Raw genomic sequence first — 11,487 nt, forward strand, 5'->3', positions numbered from 1 at the left:
CAGTTTTGTAGTTTCACTTTCTGCCTACGTTTTCTCCAAATTTTGGCGACTACTTTTATAGTGCCATACAATATGAACTACATACATCTTTAGAAAATGAGGTACCCATGATCATTTGCAGGCTATCTGTAAACTATAGCTTTCGTTAAATGGTAGCAGAAGATTGTTTCAGAGTCACCAGATTTATAATTGATGACAGGTGTGCATTCATGAAACTGAATGAGGAATGCCTCAGAATTAAAAGAACATTTTTGAGTACCATTCCAGTAAAAATACACTGACTCATGGGATTTTCAGTAAAACCCAGTCTTCTATCATTGTAGTAGCAAAAACACTCAGACTTCTTTCTATTAAGGTCAATAGTCTGTGACTTCATACAAATTGTCCCTAAGCTGAATGTTTATAGAATTACTCAACCAGTGAGAATTTAAAAAGGCTCTGACTGGAAGCCATATTTTTAAAGTTGGCAGGGCAAAAGAAGCAGGTTCATTTTTTAATCTTTTCTTCAATATAAATCAATTTATTTCCATCTTTATGCCACTCAATGGGAATCGACATTCTCATATTTTAAGCAACCCTTATCATCTACGTCACTCTGGAAACGACCTGAAACATGGTAGCATTATGATATGGGATGTTTTCCATCAGCAGGGATTGGGGAGTTAGAGTTGATGAGAAAATGTTTGACTAATTGGTCATTCTGGAGGCAGACTTGTTAGAAGTCATGGAGGCGTAGCCAGGAATCAGAACAACAACCTTAAAAATGCAGCTTGAGCCACAAAGGAAATCCATCTACTTGTGTGGCCCAGTCAAAGTCTGGGCCACACAGACTTTGACTGTGTGGCCCAGACTGTCTGGCACAACTCAGAATCTGTGCCAAGACTTTAAAATTGATGTTCACAGATTCTCTCAATCCAATCTGGCTGAACTTTAGTTGTAAAAGAGTTTCTAAGTCCGAGTTTCTCAGTACCTCCAAAGAACTGCAGCTGTGATCTACAATAATGACTCAAGAGAGCAATCAAACATGGCTTCCAACAAGAATAGAACGTTTGCAGCTACCTAAGCATCCAAACAAGCTGAAATGTGCTGAAAATTCACTTATCGATTTCTCAAATGTTAAATCTGTTGAGCTCTTTGTGAAAAAACAAATATAAAACCTTGCAGGTTGACTTCTTTTTTTTTCTTCTATCAAGGGTCAGAGTACAGAGGAAATGCATTTGAAGAAATATGGGAATGTGACAGTTTGACTGTGAACATGATGATTTCACCAGAGGCTCTGTGACAGATGATTCAAATCAAAAAAAATTTAAAGGGCCCACACTCCATGTCAAACAGTTTACACCACACTCATTTATTTAGCACTCAGCAGACCGGCCTCACGGCTCAGAACAATTGGGCCTATAGTCACGGTAAGGGCTTAACACAATTTATCTTCTCCCGGAACCTCAAGACATTTTAAAAAATACGCTCCAAAAACAATATCCAAGGAGAATTTTTATTCTAGTTCAGTGCCAGTTAATTACAGTCAGAAGTGACAAGATCAGATCATCTACCCAGGGGCAAGCTCATCAAACGAGTAGCCCACAGGACATGTCAGCACTCATCAGTATCTCCACAGCCCGACCATTCAGCTGTGATGGCTTTTTCTAGTTGTGACTGTGCTCCAATCAGAGACAGCAGGGGCTGGAAGTGAAATATTGAGCGCAGAAATATCACATCTGAAAACCCATCTCCTGATCTCCAGTTGATTTCTGTTCCTGCAGAAAGATGACGACTGATTGAGTGTTGTTTACCTGCCACGGCAAGTTTGGCATAGAGTCGAAAATCAGAAGCTGTGTGTGAAAACCTTAAATGATTTCCTTACATTGTCACATTCTGATCTTTATGTGGTCCTGGATTGAGCTGCAATTGCATTTTGCTTAAACTACAACACTTATGCTTTTACAAACGGGTTGGTGCGACTACTTAAAAACCTTTCCATTTCAATTTAAGGTTAAAAGTATAAAATGCTGCATCCACAGTAGGAACAATCTTTGCAAAACAAAACAGACTGAAAAATCTTATTTCTTACATCTTATTTCACAGGTCCACAAACGCTAGTTCCCACCTACAGTAATTTTATTTTCTACACACAGTTTAGTTTTACCACATGTGAATGAAAGAAGTAAATTGTATCTTCCTACCCTCATTTCATCCAGACTTACTGCCATTTCATCCATATAAACAAACTGTTTCACACATTTACTTAACTCCTGCTAAGCAGTTAATTTCTCTTGTTGGATTTTTCTAAAATTATAGTAATCTTTTTGGCCAGGACCAAAACTACTCTAAGAGTGAATCAAAGCCTTAGGAAGCTGACAAAAGATCCCAGAACAAGAGTCAAAGCAGGCGCCTTAGTTAAGATCAGTGTTAAAGATTCAACAATAAGAAACAGACTAAGAAAAAAATTGCATCTTAACATAAAAACCTGTCTCACATCTGCCTAAAAAAAACCCATCTTTATTAACCTCAAGACTTTTGGGAAAATATCCTGTGTGCTGCAAAGACTAAAGTGGAGTTTTTTGTAAGTTGTCCATCCCATTACATCTGGCATAAAAAAGAAAGTCATACAGTTAAATATGGCGGCGGTAGAGTCATGGCATGGGGCTGATTTGCTGCTTTGCAATCTGAATTGATGGAAGCATAAACTCTGCTCTTCACCAGAAAATCTTGAAGGTAAAATGTTCAACCAACAGCTTGTGAAGCTGTTGGCTTGTGAAGCTCGAATTATGCAGCTTCATAAGCCAACAGCTTGTGAAGCTGCATAATTCGAGCTGTTGTGAAGCTCGAATTATGCAGCAGGAAAATGCTCTGAAGCTCATCAGCAAATCCACCTTTGAATGGGTAAAAATGACCCACAAGGTTAGTTTTGGAGTGCATAAAAATCCAACTGAGATGCTGTAGCATGACCCCAAGTAGACCGTTCATGTTTAAAAAACATCAAATGAGACTTAATTAAAACATATCTGCAGACAAGAGTGAACCAAACTGGCCCCCAAGCAACTTGTTGCCAACTATTGCAATTTCTGCCAAGGGTGCCACAATCAGCAATTCCAGTTCAGTGCAAAATTGACACCCATGGCAGATTTAAGTGCAAAGTAAACTTTTAATTTCACCAACATGTTTCTCCTGACAGTAACATTAACGTTTCTGAGTGGTCCGCCCAGACCCAAATTAAATCTGACAGATGATCTGTGCAGGGAACTAAAGATTAGGGTCATGACAAGGAGAGCTTCCGACTGAACAAATATTAGTGGAAACGCATAAAAACCGCTCAGTAAGAAGGGTACAAAAAGGGAACACTCTTTTTCATATTGTTTTAGGGGTTTTATCTTTTCAGAGATGCCCATCTCATTAAATAAACATCAGAAACAAAGCTGTCTTTTTGATGTTTCTAATAAACTCGGATGTTTGTGGTATAATTTTTTGAAGTCGCCGACAATTGAGAGGAGAAAATTAGCTTTTTTTTTTGTTTATCGGTACCTATATGCAGTGTTTTGTATCGACAGTCTTTTGATCTTCAGCTCCTCAAGCTGATTTTCAGTTTCTTGATTTTTACTACAAAGCCTCAGAAAAATATTGCCTGCAAGCAGTCCAAGTGTTCAGCAGTTCATATTCAGCTACAATGAAACTCAAGGAGGTTTTAAGGATGCGCAAACACTCCAGCTGTCACCAGATAGCAAATATGCACTTTGCAGCTTGTTGAGAAAAAGATTCACAGATAACAGGATATGCAGATCTCATTTTTCTTTTGCTTCTTCCCTCCTCTTCTGCTGACTGCACAACCGCTTCCTGAGACTGAAACAGTAAAGTCCCATGGCTAACACTCTTGCCAACAGAGAATCTTTGGCGCTAAAAATAGTTTCCAATCCTCCCTTGTAGCACTTTTTAAAGTGCTCCATAGGAATTTTTTTTTTTCATACTGTAAAGTCCTTGCTTTTCTTACAAAGCCAACTTCTGACGAAACCAGAATCTAAATATCACCCTGGGATAGAATAGTCACAATCTTCCATTATACAATATTTTAGAGAACTGCTGTTGCAAGCTTTCTCTAACATCCTAAAAGAATACAGACATGCACATATACGCAAGTGAAAGTTAACATAAAAGATAACCTCCATCTTTTCAATCCATTCTCCCCAAGGTGTTAAACATCAGACAGAACACTGAATTCAATCAGGTATGTGGAGAGGGATGAGCAAATCGAGAAACAGAAAGTACAAGAAATGGGACAAAAAAAGGACACAGAGAATTAGAGATAAAGAACCGAAAACTTGCATAGTTTTATTTGGTGAGAAACTTATACTATTCTATGTGCAGAGGCTTGTCTTTATCAGTGGTTTTACTAGGTTTATTTAACTGATTGACCATAACATTATTACGATTTGCCCAAAAGCTTGCTGGTCCCCATTTGATAGCAAATCAGCCTGGTGGAGTCTTTGCTACCAATGGTAGACCCCTGAAAGTGAGCTGTGGTGTCCAGCACCGACATGTAAGCAGCAGATCTTTTAAGTCCTGGAATCTGAAAGATGGGCTCTCCATGGATCAGAGTAGTTTATCCAGCACATCCACAGATGCTGCACTGGAGAACTTAAAAACCAAGTCCACGCCTCAAGCTTGTTGTTCTCCTTAAACCACCACCTCGGTAACACACTGTTGTGTTGCTCCACTCTGCTGCTGTAACTTGGTTTTGCCCACCACCAGCTGAAAGCTGCAGTAAGGAATGAGCCCTTCCCAGACTAGTCCGATGTGGCGCGCTTGAAGAAGACATCAGGCACCTGACTGTCAGTACCAGGTGTACCAGATGCTCAAAACAAGCATCAACAGTGGAATAAGCTGCTTGGCATTGGCAGATAGGATTTGGCAAGTTTTGTTATGGATGCAGTCCACATACTCAACCCTGCTGCTCAATCCATAAATACATTTTTCTTACAAATGTGGAACAACTAGAGGGAAAGTAAGCAGGCTGTCCAACAGTACAATTTATTGCCAAGAAGCATTGCTCTAAAACAAAAGTCAGAAAAACTCTGATTTCCCTGTTTTTGCCAAATTTGTTTCATCTTAAAATTGTTTTTAGCAATACAAAGTACATAGGACTTGTAAAAACAATGAACATTTAAATGATAGGGTTAAAAATGGCCTCAAAAATGTTTGAGCTCAATGGCCCAGCTGTCCGTTTTGTCAGTGGTCTTATCCCAGACTCGTGACTAAGCTGTCAAATTCAATTATTTCTCATGCATGTGGTGTGACAAAAGAAACAAAACATGCCAACTTGCAAATGAGTCTTTGTAGCTCCTAATTAGCTTTTCGCATTAGTGGTATATTTTTAACATTTGGGAAGCTAAAGTTAAATTAGATTCTATACACTGCAGTTCCACAACTATTTTGTGCATATGCTTCTGTAAAGCAACACACAGTTTGTTAAGGTATAAAAAAATAATGAGTGTTGCTTTGCAGCCCAACAAATGTCACTAAGCAGAAAATGCCTAGAGGTATCTGCATATGCATGATTAAAAGTTTTTAAGAAAATAAATCCTGACTTCCCATGAGAGTCCCATGTGTTTTCACTTCATTTGAAACATTCAGAGATCCAGTACAAGTTTGTTTTTTTTCCTCCTGCTGCCTTGTAACATCTCTGGATTTTAGTCTATAGTGAGATCAAACGGGCTTTTTGATCTGAGCATTCATTTATTTCAGAATCATCACGATAACATCAGCCGGGGTATGGAGAATGTGGAAGAGAAAAGAAAATCTCACATTTCTGTGCTGCAACTTTTGTTTTAATTAGATTTGTTCCAGTAAAACATTGGGTGAAGATTCTAACTTTTGAACATTTTATGCCACACATACGAAGCAAGTCTGGATCGGCTTCCCACCGCAGATACCGAGCATCAAGCTACGCAGGAGAGTCTTAGTTTAAACATGAACTCTTATCAGATGGTGACAGGAATCTGCAGCTGTTATTCCATATTTAGCTGCATCTGATTCACTACAGGTGAAATTAGCAGCGTCCACGATCAACCTCCTTAAACTGCTGGAGAAAAGCACGAGTCCCCACAAAACCATGAACAGGACTAAGAGGGTATGACCTGCCAAACCATGCAGCAGACCGATGACAGATAGATGGGCACATGAGATTTACCAGCCAAAGATAAATGTCAGTTTATTTAACAAGTTGAGTGGCATTTGAACAGCGACAGCAGCATTATAGTCACAACAAGATGCCAAGTTACACCAATACACGTGTTCCTGTTTGTGAAATGGGTCAGAGTGGTTTGCCATTTTTTAAGTTTGATTGTCTTCCTCTGCACTCGTTAGAAAAGAGGAAGGGAAGGTCCAAAGCCATCTCTAAACAACCCTAAGCCCTAACAGCATTTAAAGCAAACAGATCCTTTCAAAATACACTTTTGTGATGCAGGATAGTTGAAAGGCAGGGTTTTATAAGACAGACAGACCATCATGGATAGATGATGCATTAAATAAAACGGCAGAGGCCAATTACATTTTTCTCTAAAAGAATTGTCTAACAGACTGCGAGGTGCCCACTTTTGTGCTTAAAACACTTTTTGAAGACGATTATGAAACAAATCAAGAAGATGCGTATTTTCAACAGAAAGACATTTCAATATGTAACAGCAGCTGCATAGCTTGAGCAGGGTCACCTCTCTGACCATCAAACACATGTATACCAAGTATAGCTTCTCAGGTAAGAAAGAGTTTTATTTGATCATTTTGTTCTTTAATGAGCTCTTTGCGAGTAAAACGTAAAACGATGGTCCAGCTTCAGTAGTAGGCAGGTTTTTTTGCACAACTTCCACACAACAGCCTATGTATCAGATTCACGGATGTACCAGAAACACAGAAGGAAGGTTCCAGCTCAGGACATTTGCATAAAAAAAAAGAATTTAATTCCATTAAAATTTTTAACGCATTAAAATAACTTTTAATGTCCCACTCTTAGATTACATATTTCTGTATGTGAATTGGTAAATTTGTACTGTGAAGTGTATCGCAATGACATCTGAATTGAACATAGATAAAATCGGCTTTAGTCTTACACATGGTCAGCCTAACTCTCAGGATCCGTCCCCTTTTTTTCCACTTCCATCAGTCTGCAGCAGGTTGATGGGGTATTCTGACAACTAGCCCAAGCCAAAAAATGATCCCGACAGTCTCTTTAAACTTACTTTCAAGGGGACAACACTGCAAAGCAGCCCTTCCCTCAATAGAAAATGCTGCTTTGCAGTGCTGCAGGGACATGCAGTGTAGTACACCTGCTTTGCAGATTTGAACTCTCTGAATTTTATGATTGGCCAGGTCTTTTTCTATCAAAAATTTTAACTAACCGCTACAGCATGAAGGTTTTTCTTACGAGTCAATGATTTTAAAATGTATATCTATATGTGGTGATGTTCAAATTTGAAATGCTAAACAGTAAGCCACACTGCAAAATCTGGAAACGTCATTCTAGCTCACCTACCGGGAGATTTATCACCTGTATGTATCAGCGTTTTCAAATAAAGGCAGGGTCACTCATTCTCCAGTGACAGGTCTTATCTCGCCCAAAAGGGCCGATCATTCCCAGGGGACATCGCTGTGACAGATCTATTACCCAATCGAGACACCACCACTGCGCTAATAACACTGCCCCCCATGTCTAGATGTAATCAAATTCCTGCTAGCATTGAGCCATGGAGGAGGTTTATGTGTGATTCCGCCCGCACATGTATGTCTACGGGTGCGAGACAGCATGGAAAAATCAATATTTAGTCCCTTCTCAGGATGGATTTTAGAGATGGGTTCAAATGTCACTTCTTTCTGCAGCTTCACTGGAATCTGATTATTTTAAAAAAAAGGAAGAAAGCAGACTGAATTCCATTTGATCTATCTTGATTTGTAAAACTCAACCTTTCTTCATTGCAAGAATTTTTTCTTTCTTAATGCTTCATGTGCATAAATGCAAAGCTAAATGACTGGATCAAGTAATACAAAAAGATGAAAACAACAGTATCCAGTTTCTGTAAGCAGTTTGTTACAGCTGATCAGGATGCATCTTGAATTTCATGTGGATGCTATGATTCATCACTGAGGAAGCCACCTCACACAAGAGATGAATTATTTAATCGGCCTCGGTGGACGGTCCACTGTCCTGCAGGATTCCCTCTAATATTTCTGTACCTGGAGACTAGTCATGATAAGTAGCACATATTTTACCTCAGAAATCTTTCCTGTCACATTTCTATCAACAAATTGAGAATGAATAGTGTCTCATATTTTTATGTGAGGCATGCATAGATCACAGAACTTTAAGCATAACCTAAATGCAGCCCAAGATTGAACATTTCTCTGCACCCCTTCAGCTTCCTTGTCCCCTACTGAAGAAAAAGTATGACCAGAGCATGGTGCTGCCACCACCATTTTAAGTGTTTTTCTTAGAACCAATTTAAAATCCATAATGGCAGTATTTATAGCTGTTTTGAGATCAGATGGTAATAAAGTCTCTTTTTCATATTTGAAAGTGAGTGAACTTATCCATTAAGTGGAAAACCAAAATGTTTGACTTGGCAAATGAAAAAAAAAAGCATTTTGATTTGAAATAACCCAATTACAACCTTTGCATAAGACATGATTAGACACAGTTAGAAGTTAAATCAAATATTTTTCCATTCTGATTCAGACCTGGACAATTATAAAAGGAAGTCCCATACTTTTCTAGACTTTTCAACGTTGTTTAGGAACCCTTCATAGGCCTCTACTACCACACAGTCATTCTTGGTGATGATTATGTTTTAGGCAAATTATGTCACTGTGACCTCAGCCTGGCTAGCTGTCTAAGCATCAACAGGAAAATGCACACGTCCAAGCATCCACTAAACAGCCTATATGCCAACTAACATATGCAGCGATTTGAAAAGTGAGCGCAAACTCACGGTCCATGAGAGCAACCACATAGAGACACACTCAGGTGCACACTTGTGTAGTTTGTGGCTGGGATCCAAGAGGCGCCCAGCGTTCACCAGATCCTACTGACAGCCTTGGAAAAGGCTCACCTGATGGTCCAACTACCGGCCATCTGGCCGCTGAATAACACTACTCGTCTGCTTTGGCTCACACAACAGACACGAGCTTAGACACGCCCGTAAATATACGAGCACATGCAGTAAGATGCCCGTTTAGGATGGAAGGTGAAAATATGCTGCCTCTCTGGGTGGGTAATGCTTTCTTGTCTTCAATGCTCAGCCAAGCTGAGGAGGGTTCAGTGCAACTGTGCATGCACACAGTTGGTTAAGGGCATGCAATGAACGGACAGGCGAGATTTAATCCGGCAGGTGACTCAACATAAGTAGCAATGGCTCCTGTAGTAATGACTTCACATATTATTTACTCTCAATTCCTGGTCACAATGTACAATTTATAACTGTGGCCGAGAATGAATGTATTTTTGCCCACATAAAGGCGAGTCTATTATTTAAATACCTTATCGGTGCATTACAAACATCTTAAATCCTAATTTTTACTCCACAAAAGCAAAATGTGATGGATCTGCACGCATTACTCTCATTTCTTCCCCCTGCATAAGCCATTACAGTAAATGCATGGCACTGCAGTGGAAACATAATGAAAGAAGAGGCAATCGGAACATGCTGATGATGACACATGCAACACTGATTTAATTTCAAGGTTGCCCTGAAACCATTATAAAGACCCCTAATAGGCTTGGGAATTCCGTCTTTGAGGGATCAGCGGCGTCTTTGCACGGCTACGGGTGCTGSKGGRGGRGAMMKGGCCASATTTTTTTCCCCCCGTTGGGCTGAAAACACATTTTGCTCGGCAACGGAGGCGACATATTTACACACACCAAGAATACATTAAAAAAAAAAATCTCACGTTGTTCTTGTTGGCTGTGCAAAAATCGGTTGAGGATATCCCGTTATGCTTTAAATAAGCGCTATAAGGTGGCCACTGTTGCTGGTGGAAACAGACATGTGCCTGTGAAATACCGATATTCTGTCTAAATCGCAGTTTTAACAGATTCCCATTGTTAATTATTGGATCAATCTAATTAAATCTGACCCCAGCGTTGCCTTTTAATTAAAAATCTGAACTTGGTTCAGCAACAGACAATAGCTCCATAGTCCCGTTTCCCCTTCAGCATCTGCGGCACAGACACTTACCGCTATGGGATGCAGCGATATTCCGGACAAAAAGGCGACTCCATAAAAGAAAGGGGGGGGAAGTAACAAAAGGTAGCCGAGAGCAGCCCACCTCCTCCTACTAGTAGTCCTACTACTCCATGAGGCTCGGCCAAGCCACCGCTCTGTCGGTTTGAGATGTGGATCACGCAGCGTGTGAGCCCATGAGGATGGATGCTGTGTGTTGTTGGAGGGACGGAAGGGGGCGGGGACAGGCGGCTCCAGCGGAGCGTGGATAATTCTGTAAAGGGACCTTGTGTTACAAGTAAGCAGGCTGTCTAGCCCCATATATTCCCTGGCAGCCTGCCTTCCAGGCCCCCTGTGTACTTAAAGGAAGCCCTCCACGTTTCTTTAGCATGGGGGGGAAAAGTGGATGCCTCTTTAAGAGCCGTTTACTATGCATGAAGCGTCATTGGTTCACAGGTGGATGGTTGGCTGAGGAGTGGCCGCCTCTGCTGCTGATTGGGTTTCAACGAGCCATGGTCATAAATTATCGTATCTTTTCTTTCTTTCTTTTTCTTTTTTTTTTTTTATAAATAATTTTTATTTAACCACGGTAGGGTAAATTCGTATGAATATAGAGGTTCCATCCATCCATATCCTTTCAGCGGTGGGGGAGGGGAGGAGCCACCCTGGACAGGTCACCAGTTCATGACAGGCAACCAGTTAACCTAAAATGAATTGAGCAGCGGGAGAAAACCCATGGATGCTCAGAGAAAACATGAAAATTCAATGCAGAAAGGAGTTGTTGCGGTAAATAAACACAACTGTGCCAAAACAGATTAATTCCTAATAAATGAAATAAAAAAAGCAAAAGAAAAAAAAAAATATATATATATATATACAAACACATACATAAGAATATAAAACAATGTACCACTCTGTACTTGCACTGTACTAACGTACTTATTTTTAAAAAGAGTGATAAGAAGTTCTCACTCCCTTAAGCTGCTCTTCAAAACACCTTTATATCAAAATACATGTGACAATTTATTTAATGTGTTTAAATTATCTCATTGTTCCCTAGAGCACATTAACTGTTTGATACCTAAATGAAATAACTGTGACTTTTTTTTTTTTACATTTTATAGGCTCAGCAATTCAGTTGTTATAATTGTTTTCTAATAAATTACTGAGTTACTGATTTATTAAATTTATTAATTTCTACATATATTCATAAACATGTTTGCTAAATAAAAACTTACTTTAAAAAACTGCTATATTTCACTGTGGACCTTCTCTGCATATGAAAGTG

General features: G+C 39.6%; 1 protein-coding gene across 2 annotated transcripts in view; it reads right to left on the reverse strand.

Annotated features, from left to right (window-relative positions):
• The window catches only part of plppr1 (phospholipid phosphatase related 1), a 35,085-nt gene extending 24,509 nt beyond the window's left edge, over positions 1 to 10,576 (reverse strand). The window contains exon 1 of one of the 2 annotated variants that reach the window (XM_017307685.1): positions 10,215 to 10,576. The gene's annotated coding sequence lies outside the window, so the exon portion shown is untranslated. The remainder of the gene's footprint in view (positions 1 to 10,214) is intronic. The other variant, XM_008424546.2, reaches the window with a different exon arrangement.
• Positions 10,577 to 11,487: the final 911 nt, after the last annotated feature.

Source organism: Poecilia reticulata, linkage group LG12 (genome assembly GCF_000633615.1).
Source record: "Poecilia reticulata strain Guanapo linkage group LG12, Guppy_female_1.0+MT, whole genome shotgun sequence".
Classification (NCBI taxonomy): Eukaryota; Metazoa; Chordata; class Actinopteri; order Cyprinodontiformes; family Poeciliidae; genus Poecilia; species Poecilia reticulata.